Below are 8,954 nucleotides of genomic sequence, written 5' to 3'. Positions count from 1 at the left end.
GGTGTAGGGGAACAGGGAAAGTGCCCAGGGACAGGCACACTGCTCAGGGACAGGCTGCATGCAGGGACAGGCTCACTTGTCTGAGCCTTTTTTTTGGGTGCTGCACCCAGCTGCGAGCTGCTGAGTTTGTTCCCAGCCCTGGCAGGGCAAGACCTTGCCCTGTATGGATGGGGAACGGTTCTGATCTTAGCGGTGCAGTGTCCAGGCCAGTGCTGATTGTGCTGGTCCTGGTCCCAGTGTAGTGTCCTGGCCAGACTGTAGTGATGCTGCCACTTGCAGTGCAGTGTAGTGCACTTGCTGGCCCTGGCCCCAGAGGACTGGAGTAAAAAGTTGCAGGTCAGCACAGGGCAGCACTAGGCCCACAGTGGTGACGCTGCCAGTCCCTGTGCAATGCAAAGTCCAGCCTCAGGCAGATGTGCTGGCTCTGGCCTTGGTCCCAACAGTGCAGTCACCCAGCCCTGTGAAGACTGTGCCAGAGCTGGCCCCAGTCCCAGGGCAGTGTAGCGCCCAGGGCCTGATGGCGATGCCAGCACTGATGCCACCAGCACAGAGACGAGCACCAGTCCCCGTCCTGGCAGGGCCCACGATCGCGTTGGCACTGCCGATGCCGGTCCCGTTCCCGGTCCCAGGGCACGGCAGCGCCGTGCCGCTCCTGTTCGCGGTCCCGGTCCCAGTCCCACGCCAGTGCGCTTCCCAGCACGCAGAGTCGCGGCGCGCTGCGGTGCCCAGCCGCATGTGCCGCCACATGTTTTCTAAAGGTGCCCGGTGCCGGCTGACGGTGGAGGCGGGCCCGGGGCGGGTCCGGCCGGGCGGGGACGGCCCGCGGGTGATGTCAGGCTGATGCTGTCGGTGCGGCGCGCGGTGCATTGTGGGCGAATCCCGCCGCCCGCCGCGGCTCCGAGGGGGAGGATGCGCTCGGGGCCGGCCCGTCCCACAGCCGCAGCCTTAGCGCGCCGGGCCGGCGGCACCGCGCCCGACGTGCCGCACTGAAGGGCGTGGGGCATGCGCTGCCTGCGCCGGCCGCAGCGGGAAGCGCCGGCGGCGGCGGGGCCAGGTGAGCTGGGCCGGGCCGGGCCGCGCCGCGGCAGGCACGGGTGGAGAAGGGAGGGACGGAGGGACCGTCCCGCTGGCGGCCTGCGAGGTGCGGGACCGGGGACGGCACCGGGCCGGGCCGTGCCGGGGCTGCGCGCGGGGCACTGCGGGAGATGTAGTTTATCGCCCCACCCGGCACCTCCAGCCGAAGGGAGAGAGTCCCGCGCGCGGGACTCGGGTTCCCAGCGTGCCTGCGGGGGTGGGCGGGCCAGCGGTGGAGTGACGGCCCGGTGCTACCAATGAGAAGGTGGGCCGGGTGGGGCGAACCAACTGCGGAGAGGGGCGGCGGGGAGTGGGGGGGCGGCTTGCCGGCAGCTGCAGTGCAGGGGCGGACGCGGCCACCTCCTCGGCGGGGGGAGGCGGGACGGCCCGAGGTGAGGGCAGGGCGGGGCGAGGCGGGGGCCCGGGCGGCGGCCGCCCCTCGGCGCCGCTCCTGCCGGGCCCGGGGGTCGCGGCGATGCCCGGGGCTGCCGCCGCGGGAGGGGCGGGCAGTGGCCTCGCTCCGCTATGCACAGCAGAGGCGGGGGCGCCCCGAGCCCTGAGAGGCTCCGCCGGAGGGAGCGGCCCCGCCGGGTGGTACCGGGGGACGCTGCCGCCGGTCCCGGTGTCGGGCGGGGGCCGAGGTGCGAAGGCATCCACGACCTTGTGCCGGGCCGGGCTCTAGGGAAACCCACGGAGGGTGTCGGCCACCTCAGGAGGACATATGCCGCCCGGGGTTGGGCACGGCATCCTTCCCGGGGCCACCGGGTGCCTGTCCAGCCGCACGGGAAAAGCCAGCCCGCTCCGTTGGGGTCTCTGGGGAGGGAGCGCTTCTGTCGCGTTAGGCTGGGATAACTCCGTGGTGTTCGGGTTTCAGGCGGGAGGCTGAGAGTTTCTCCTTTTTGGCGGGGTGGAAATGGTGCTCCTGTGTGCGTGGCCGTGTCTCCTGGGGCTCAGAGTCTCCTGCTATGGTGTCCGTATTGCTGGTGGCGCCCAAGCTGACATTGCTGGATGTGTCCATAGTCGTTGTGCTTTCCCTGCATTCCGGGAGAGGAGGTATCCGGTAACCTGGGTCTAACCCACTGAGGACTCTCGAGACGAACACCATGACCTTGACGTGCATGTAGGATTTAAGAGGGAGCCAGAATGCTGCACGAAGCACTGAAGTCACACTGTCACTTTTTCAGCTACTTGCATGACAAGTTCAAGACCCACTGTGTGTTTTGAGGGGTGGGGACTTCAATACCTGTTGGTATCATGTTTCTAAGCAGTTCAAACCAAGCCTGTTTTGAATTTTCCTAGGTTTGCAAGATGGTTTGATTGGTAGAAAGAAAGGTTTCCTAATTCTACCATTTCACATGGATTTCTTGTAGTGTCACTGAAAATGTTGCCTTTTAGCAGTAAACTTCTCAATGAGTTTTCAGTCAACTGAGATTTTCAGCCTGGGGACTTCTTAAGAGTGGAATTTAACCTCGTGTTGTGTTGTGCCACAGGGTGTGCTAATGCTCCCTCAGCTCCTAGGTGCTATGCCTGTGCAGGTGCTCTGACTGAAGAGCGTCAGTCCTGTCTCACGAGTGTCAGTGTGTCACCACGTCCCAGTGTGCTGCCTTCTTTTGAGAGGATAAAGAGGGGCAGAATAGGAATGATGTGTTAATGTTCTGGCTTTCTTCCTTTGTGTGCCAGTGATCACCCAGCTCATAAGGAACATCCTCATGGGAATCAGAAACTTTTGAGATGAGGTGCTCATGAATGGCTATGTGGTATTCACTGCTGTTACTGCTGTGTGCTTTTGCGTGCTTTGTGATAATTTCATTCCTTCAGGAGTAGGCTGTGTTCCTCTTCTCTGGCAAAATAAAACACTGGAATCTCTTGTAGGACACCTTTATCACGCCTTGGGGACACCTGCATAACCTTTTTATTTTTAATAGTCCTCAAGGAAAAAGTCAGATCCTTATCAATGCTCTTGGTCTTCTGGAAAGGAGTGTCTCTAGTGTTAGGAAATCTATTCCATCACCCCCCAGCGTGGTGCTCATGGCTCATGTGTGGATTTCCTTCCCTCTCCATCCCCAGCATTTGTTGGTGGAGGCAAGAGGCAGCCTGCAGCTTTCCTCTAGTGGAAGAAGCTGGCACTTGTTTTTCAAAGCAGGAATGATTAGACAGATCCAGGAAGAGCCAAATCTGTCTTTCTTTATCTTCAGTGTGGGAATCCCTTCATGCTGTTTCTTGCTCTCTCTTATGGAAAGATTGACTTACCACTTTATGGTTTGTCAGGTAGCACACTCCTCTCATGTGGGTCTTGCTGTGGGCTCATCTCTTCAATTGTGTCCTTTCAGTTTTTTGCCTTAGTCTTATCTGTGTGTGTATCAATGTGCAGGCTCCAGGTTCGGGAGTGGTTCCTCATCCTGGGGAGCTCCTAGGTTAGATTTGTTTGCCAAAGCTCCATAGTGACCTTCCAGTAACATTGATTCACTTTGAAAACAGAGCAGAGGGCAGAAAATAGGTCTTCACGGAGGAATAGGTGTTTATAAAATCTTCAAGGACTTTGCAAACTTCCTTCATTTTTAAGGACGTGTGGGCTTCGTTGGTACCTTCTACTTTGAGTATTGCAAGGCACAGCCGAGTATTTGCTGGAGTTATTGTGGAAGCATTTGCTAAAAAACTCTTTTAGCTCTGCTGGTTTACTGAGCAAGATACAGAGTGGACATAACCAGTGCTTTCCTCCCCTTCTTCCATCAAAGATAACAAAAAAGAGGGTATTCCTCTGAAACAACATTAAATCCCCTTAAATGTCATTGTGGGACACAATCCCATTGGAATAAATGTTAAGATTGCTTTGAGAGGGAGGAATAAGGAAGGCCAGCTATGAGCCTTCAGCACTTCCCTCCTAGTCCAGAGGAAGAGTGGGAGAATCTGTTGGGTATTTGTTAAAACTTTAGGAGTGAGAGGTGAGGGAGATGGTGTGGTGCATCTGAAAATTGAGACTCCCTTGCATGTGAGTGTTTGCCTGGCTATGAGCTGGACAGTGGCAATCCTTGTTGGTCAGGCCAATCCATGGTCTTCTCCACAACAGTGCCCAGTGCCTGTGGATCACACTGTTGAGAGCCACAGCAGTTATCCCCAAAAATGTGGAAAATAATCTAGCAATGGCAATGTGTCTTGGGCATTAATGTATCAAGTGATTTTTCACATGAACTTTTCTGGTTTTTTGGAGACTGGTCGATACATCAATATATTAGACTCAACAGGGAAAATATAAAACTGCCACAGTAGGTTTTTTTAATGGGATTCACAATCCATTGGTCCCATTTGGTCTTACCCAGTCCCACACTGTTTTCTGTTAGGCCTTCTCCACTACTCAAGAGCTGCACACATGGGAAAGGATCTTTTTTTTTGTAGTTGAGAAGGAAGGTGTTGACAGTGTGATGGACTGTAGAGCTAATCAAACAAGATGTGTTTGGAAACCCTTTGCTTTTGGTGTCAAGCTGTGTCATCTTTAATTTGGTGAGCAATATGAAAGGAACAAACTGGATCCTGGGCTGGCTCCAGACGGATAGGTGCAATGGAGAGCAGGGAATGCCTGTGGGCATAGATTTCCTCTTAGAAGAAATGAGGCATCCCAGCCTTCAGAAAGAGATCTTGTGTCAGCTGTGGCAGATGGAAGTGGATTCCTCTCTGTCTGTGCAGCAGGAGATGTTGTCAGGCCCACTGTCAGCCCAGGAGCTGCCTGGGTACAAAGCTTTGGTGGCCTCCCAGTCAGACAGGAAAACACAAAGGGAGCATTGATGTCTGGTGAAAAGGTTTTGATTGCAGGATCATATATTCAGCTGCTCAGGCCAAACCCCTGCATTGCTCCAGTTCTTTCTCTACCAGTGAGCAAGAGATGATGCTCAGGGAAAGGCTAAGAAGATGGGCACACTGTGCTTGCCCTGGTTACACCCCTTATCACCTTGGTGGTACAGGATGCAGCTTTTCAGCCTTTTTATTTGTTTGCCTGAGTAATTTTCCACATACACAAGGTGTGACCTGTGTGCTAAGAGCGCTCTGTTTTGAAACCTAGCTCTGCATTCCTATGTGTTTTCCTGTCTTTTAGCCAGTTACTAGTTTTAGAGAAACTTTAGTTTTATCCTGGAACATACTAATTTCCGAGGCCTTTGGCCTGATACCACATGTGCTTGTCGAGTCTTCCTAAAAGCACCTTGCCTATCGTAATAGATCTATAAATCAGGGCTTCTCCCTTCTGCCTGCCACTTAGTTTAATTTTTAATCTTCAGTTTTCTAAACATGTCTGTTGTGGAAGACTGATTTTCCAGATCCTCTGCAGAGCTCTTCAAAATAAACAGCAGCCAAAAATCCTTGGTATCTTCTTTCTGATCTTTCCTTCAGTCTTTCTATTTCTTATCTGTCCATCATTTAGCAGACTGGCTGGGTGGCCTCTCATCATATGTGGGTAGAAAATACATAGATTTTATCCATAAGAATTTATTTAATCTCTTCTTCATCATCAGGAAAAAACATCATCACTTGGAATAATTTGTACTGTTTTCTTCTTTTGCACACTTTTATTCTAAAAACCTTCTTGTTGGCCCATTAAGTCAGAATTAAAATGAAGCAGAAGTTGCACTGGCCAAAGAATTTTCTTTCTTTCATTTCTTTTTTTCTAAAGGTGATACATTTCTGTTCAACAAAGTGGAATTATTTGTAAGTTATATTTAAAATTTCATCTTGGTAATATATCCTGATCTGCATGAGGAAACTGAAGTTCCCCATTGCCTCCTGTTTCCTAAAGGCACAGGCCATCTGTTCTCACATGGCAAATCACTGTTACTGCTTTATGCTGGTCTGATGGGGTGGCTTTACTATTACATTTTTTCCATTTAGCCTTGATACAAAATAATTTCTTTATCTCCTGTGAGTCTGTCTGTTTATTTTGTAGTATGTAGTACTCCTTCTCCCCTGGAGTGACCTGGCCTTTTTCTATGTACCTTTTCCATGGAGCACTGGAGAATGTGCCTGGGTAGCTCCATGTTCATCCTTGAATCCATTCATCTTTGTTCCCTACCATACCTCTGAAACCTGTTGCATCTCTGGTTTTTTGGGTTCCATTTAAATACCTTATAATCCTGAAACTCCTCTTTCTCTGTGTGTGTGTGATGTTTCTTCTAAAATTCAGTCCATTTTTTCCCTGAACTTGTAGTTCTTAGTGAGAATCTGCCTCCCAGCACCTGCTGTGCCACTCCTACCCCAGACTGATCTATAGTTTCTTGATATGCAGCTTAAATTCTTGGTACCTGTTCTGCTCACTGAAACAAGGGTATGGTGTAGCTGTCAAGTACTTTCACCTTCATAGAGGCATCTGCACAATGCTTCTCTTGATTGGATACTCTAATAAATTGTCTGGCTTGTTTCCCTCATTTCATGAAAGTTGCTTGTTTGCTTCCTGTAGCACCTCAGCCAGAGAATAGAAGTCACCTTTGTGGTGACATTGTATTAGGAAACTTAGACTTTGTGGTCTTATTATGTCTTGAATTATTTAAACGGAATCTAGCTGTGTTAGACTTCTAAAATTTATTAGTTTAGGAGTTGTGCAAGTAATTTATTGAAACAAACTGATTTCTTTACATTTTGTTATCCTTGGGAAGAAAAAAAAGATTGCCTCAGGCAGAGTTACTCCAGTGTTTTTAAGCAGAAGGGACTGAATCTTGTCATCTCACAGAAGGCCAAGAGCTTCCTGCTGTGGAGACAAACACAGAGCACAGCTTGACTGAAGCTGAAATGGATCTGAGGTCTGCTCCTCGGTTGTGCTGCCACTTGCATTTGACTGACCCTACAGTGAACCAATTCAGGAAGCTCTAAGCCAAGGAAATGCTCTTATTTATTAGGAAGACGAATCATTTTTTCTGCTAGTACAGGTCACTGAACCCATGGTAGCCCACTGGCCCGTGGTGGAATCCTACATACATGAGTTCAGATCTGGAAGGGGAGAGGGGAACTGTTTCTCTTCATTTCAGGCAGATTTTTCAATTGGCTAATTAGGAACCTGAAGCTGTGGATCCAGCATTGGGTTCTGTAGAATTTATGGGGTAATGTAGGTAATATGGTGTAACAGTGCTCCCATTAATTCTCACCTGTCATTCATTAGCATCTAAGCACACAAAATGTGATTTTTGGGTGGGTGTTGGGTTTTATGGGTTTTGGGGTGTTTTTTTGTGTTTTTGCTTTTAGTAAAATTGGCAGTAGCTAAAGTGTGCCTTCTTAGAGTGCCCAACCTTGGTCTGAAAAGAGAATCCACCATCTTTCTTGTTCCAGATCCTGACCTTAAGGAAAACACCCATGAAAAACTAATCTGCAGTTGTCAGGTTTCAGCTTCTAGCAGAGAGCTAGAATGCCAGAGCTCTTCAGTTTCTTAAGTTTTCATAGTAGGGAGGTACTTCTCCACTATATTCTCTTGCTTTTGGGGGTTTCTTTGGCCTAAGTGCCATGAATTTTAGAGAATTTAGTTTTCAGGTAGAAGGCACCTTTCAGCCTTTTTTTCTGATTCAAGACTTCTAGTAGCCATGTGGCATGGATTACTGGACTCTACCAGTCCCTACTGTCTCTCACCAGTAGGCAAGGTCAGAATTGCCTCCCTTTTTTTTGTGCTTCTCTCTGTAGCAATGCTCTGCTCTGTGTGCATGACCTCTATGGCTTATTCATAGATGTCTAAGTGTGAGTTTGGTTGTATTAAGAAGCATTTTGTTGAAGATACCCTTTTTTCTTTCTGCTGTTCCCCATTTCTATGAAGAAATAAGGAGTGGTTGCTTCTCAAGCAGAGACAAGTCTTATGGGGCTTTGTCCACTGAGCCAGCAGGACAAAAAAGAAAATGTAAAAGGTGGAAATGCAAAGGGCAGGTAGTCAAGTAGTTTGTCACTCTTGTGACAGTTATCTGGGGGAAATGACAGGAGCCATTTGGTTTCCAGGGCTCAGAGCTATCTGGTTGCATAGGTCCTGCAGCCTCTTTTCAGGTCTAGTGGCAGCTCAGGAGCTGGTATTTCTGGTGTGCTTGTTACTTCTTTTGCAAAACACATTTTCTTTAACCTTGCTGCCCGTGTTTCTGATTGGGATGAGATTATATATGTTTTTCCCCTTCCAAACATCCCAGGCTGGACTTGAACCAGTAATTGTTCTGTCTGTGGAGTATTTATTATTAGAAGCATTCACCAGGAGCCAGTTTACTCTGGCAAGCTGAGCATAGAATGCACAATTACTCATTTCAGGTTGAGATAGGCTTAAAGAATTGCTATGAGCATTGACCAAGTCACATACAAAATTTACTTTTCCAGTACTTTACTACAGCTATTAATAGAAAATCATTTTTACATTAAAATATGGCATAAGGTTCATGATGCTTTTTTATATATTTTATATTTAATATTTTATATATTACATATTAGTTCTGTAACAGGAAATTCTCAGAATCCAGTTACTTGGCATAGCACCGGAAAATTAAGGAACAAAGTATAAATGTGGTTTATGTTGATGAATCGGTCTAGAAGAACAGATTTTAAAGTTTTGTTGGGGGTTTTACTGGTGGTTTTGATTGTTTGTATTTGTTGGTTTTTAGGTGTTTTTTTTTTTTCTCTGACACAACAAGCTGGTGTAAAATCTGATAGCAGAAGGAGAAGGCACATGCCTCAGTCATAGAGCTGCTTAACTCCACAGATAGGAAAATTCCTGGATGGGAAGCAATTGTTTGCATGTTCTGGGAGAGTGCAAGCAGGTACTGACAGTTGTGAACTAGATGGCATTCTCAGCACATGTGGAAATGGCTTTTATAGAGGCAGTCCTGACCAGCTTGTAGAGCTCTCCAGAATCTTGTTAACACCCTTGTTCCTTGGAAACTGAC

General features: G+C 48.8%; 1 protein-coding gene across 2 annotated transcripts in view; it reads left to right on the top strand.

Annotated features, from left to right (window-relative positions):
- Positions 1-896: 896 nt before the first annotated feature.
- The window catches only part of TTBK1 (tau tubulin kinase 1), a 103,847-nt gene continuing 95,789 nt past the window's right edge, over positions 897-8,954 (top strand). The window contains exon 1 of one of the 2 annotated variants that reach the window (XM_053938037.1): positions 897-1,054. The gene's annotated coding sequence lies outside the window, so the exon portion shown is untranslated. Of the gene's footprint in view, positions 1,055-1,657; positions 1,716-8,954 lie in introns of those variants that run through there. The other variant, XM_053938038.1, reaches the window with a different exon arrangement.

The sequence above is a fragment of the Vidua chalybeata genome, chromosome 3, assembly GCF_026979565.1.
Source record: "Vidua chalybeata isolate OUT-0048 chromosome 3, bVidCha1 merged haplotype, whole genome shotgun sequence".
Taxonomy (NCBI): Eukaryota; Metazoa; Chordata; class Aves; order Passeriformes; family Viduidae; genus Vidua; species Vidua chalybeata.
This window is presented reverse-complemented; position numbering and strand designations above follow the sequence as displayed.